The following is a 2500-nucleotide window of genomic DNA, read 5'->3' as shown; positions in this document are numbered from 1 at the left end:
GTTTCTTTTCCTCCGCTTAGTAATATGCTTAAATTCAGCGGGTAATCTCGCCTACTCTGAGGTCGTCGGAACGTGAAAAAAAATTTTTTCAGAGCTTCCCCCCCCGAAAGCATTTTGCGAAACGTGTACAGAGCAACACAAAAAAAAAAAAAAAATAAAAAAAACACAAAAAACCCTTAAAGCAAAAAAAAAACCGTTTATCGCGCCTCACCAATATATCTTTTATAAAATTCGATATCCTCTCCAAATATAGATCTTCGAAACACTCGCAAGACGATTACAATCGGTATAACTTTAACGTCCGTCCGAAAAGTACTTTCGGGGACTAGACGACCGATTGATCTCGTGCGGTTTCGCTATTCGATCATTTGAAGAGAACAAAAAGATATATGGGGCGACCGACAAACGGTTTTCCGTAGAACCAGACTCGCGATTGCGTTGACACACACACATCATAGCCACACCAATAGAAGAGTTTTAGGACGGTAACCCGGGTGGGGTGTTCTTTACTCAGAATATGTGCAACATCGGATCTATATAGCCATCGATACAATTCGTACACAAATGTGTCGTACGAAGAGAGAGACTTTTTTTCCTCTGGCAACATAACGGTAAGAGACATCCTTCCACACTCATAGGTTCCACTCCCTGGGGCTATGATATATATATATACATATAAATTCAAATTCGAAGCAACGGTCACAATTCTACTCTATATTTTTGCGGGTTATGTGTTCTTTCGTTCAATTTCTTTCATGCGTTCGTTCGATCTCTGTACACAGTCTTCACATAGGACAGACTCGTGTAGTACGCTTTCGTGGGTTAAACCCATCTCGTTTCATTTCAGGCGACGTCGGGAGCGCGTTGAAAATGTACCAGTGAAATCTCGATAGTTCTACGGATACGAATCGTCCCGAAAAAGATTTTGTCACCGCTTCGAAGCGGTGTTTCAGACGGGCGGACGTATATAAAACATATACGACACACGACACCGCCTTCCACACTCACGCTAGTTCGAACACGATTTCCATCTCTCTCGAAGACTGTTAGACGTACGTAAAATTTCTCAATATTCATAGGACCGCGACAAACGCCGACGAAGCGCCCATCATTCGCTCGTACGTATATAGGCAACAAGTGCCATCAACGCAAGCAGTTTATAAGTACGTAAACGACCCTCAGCCAGGCGTGGTCCAGGAATTGTATCCGTGGACCGCAATGTGCGTTCGAAATGTCGATGTTCATGTGTCCTGCAGTTCACACGTTGACGCGCAATTAGCTGCGTTCTTCATCGACCCACGAGCCAAGTGATCCACCGTTCAGGGTAATTTTTCCCTTTTATTCTCTCATATATATAATGTGTATTTGCTATCCACCACATTTTTGTGTTATATTTCGGAACAAGCCGATACCCGAAGAGCTCCAACCAGCGCGCGAAGGAGATTCGGGAGTCGTCGTACAACGACATAATTGTCCCTTAAAGAACGAGATATTTCCGTCGAAACCATATATATATGTACGAGCAAATCCAAAACCACTGTTTTCTTGCAAGTTCGACGGTCGGAGCGAATAGAACATTGAAAAGCCTTCTATCGAAGAAACACAGAGAGTATATCACCTCCAAAAACGACGGGGATATGGATATTCAAACTGGACAATTATCAACCCGATACTGGATTCGAAAAGTTTCTCTCTCCTTTCGTCGTTATTTACACCGGACGGACTCACGGCCGGCTCTAGCTGGGTGTCATATATATATACGTCCCACGCTCATGCTGCCACTAGCGCGCAACAGAGTAGGGTGTCAATGACAACGACACAGCATTGAAACGAGCTACACAAGCCGGTCTCTCTTGATACCAATGTAAACGAGCATTAAGTTATCTTCAGACTGCCCGATATTTTCGTCCTTTGGACTTTCCCAACGATTCCTTTTTTTCTTTTTTTTTTTACACCACAGCGAAGACTTGAGGAAGCGTGATTAGCACGCTCGCATCCCTCCCTGTCCTACTACAACTGTGTGTGTGTGTGTGTGTAAAGAAAGAAAAAAGAATACATTGGCTTTCTCTCTATCGAGAAGATGGCCTACGCAACGCAGATCAAAGGCCTAATACGTGTAATATAATACGCGTCTGGCCGTGTATAAATCACGCACGAATGATCTGGTCGGGCCCAACTCTTCTCGTACGCTTATTTTTCCGTGTTGGGGCACTATCATAAAATCACACAAACCCCAACACGTGTGTGTCTTGGAAGGAAGATGGCCTACGCAACGCAGATCAAAGGCCTAATACGTGTAGTACACACGTCTGCCGTGTAAATCACGCACGAATGATCTGGTCGGGCCCAACTCTTCTCCACCACACCACATCCCAACTTTGTACATTTTTATATATTTTTGTGCGTTGGGGCACCTTCATAATCACAAACCCCAACAACACATATATCTCTCTCTCTTTGAAAGATTTGTTGTGGCCTACGCAACGCAGATCAAAGGCCT

The 2500-nt window shown here is 44.0% G+C and overlaps 1 non-coding gene and 1 pseudogene across 1 annotated transcript; both read right to left on the bottom strand.

The window, feature by feature from the left end:
- LOC143262448 (large subunit ribosomal RNA) overlaps positions 1-65 on the bottom strand; it is a 4672-nt pseudogene extending 4607 nt beyond the window's left edge.
- A 1107-nt stretch (positions 66-1172) lies between these two features.
- Positions 1173-1327, bottom strand: LOC143262457 (5.8S ribosomal RNA). Its single transcript, XR_013036256.1, has one exon. It is a non-coding gene; the product is annotated as a 5.8S ribosomal RNA (ribosomal RNA).
- Between the last annotated feature and the right edge of the window lie 1173 nt (positions 1328-2500).

Source organism: Megalopta genalis, unplaced genomic scaffold (assembly GCF_051020955.1).
Source record: "Megalopta genalis isolate 19385.01 unplaced genomic scaffold, iyMegGena1_principal scaffold0136, whole genome shotgun sequence".
Taxonomy (NCBI): Eukaryota; Metazoa; Arthropoda; class Insecta; order Hymenoptera; family Halictidae; genus Megalopta; species Megalopta genalis.
Note: the sequence above shows the minus strand (reverse complement) of the source record. Positions and strands in the feature narration are given on the sequence as shown.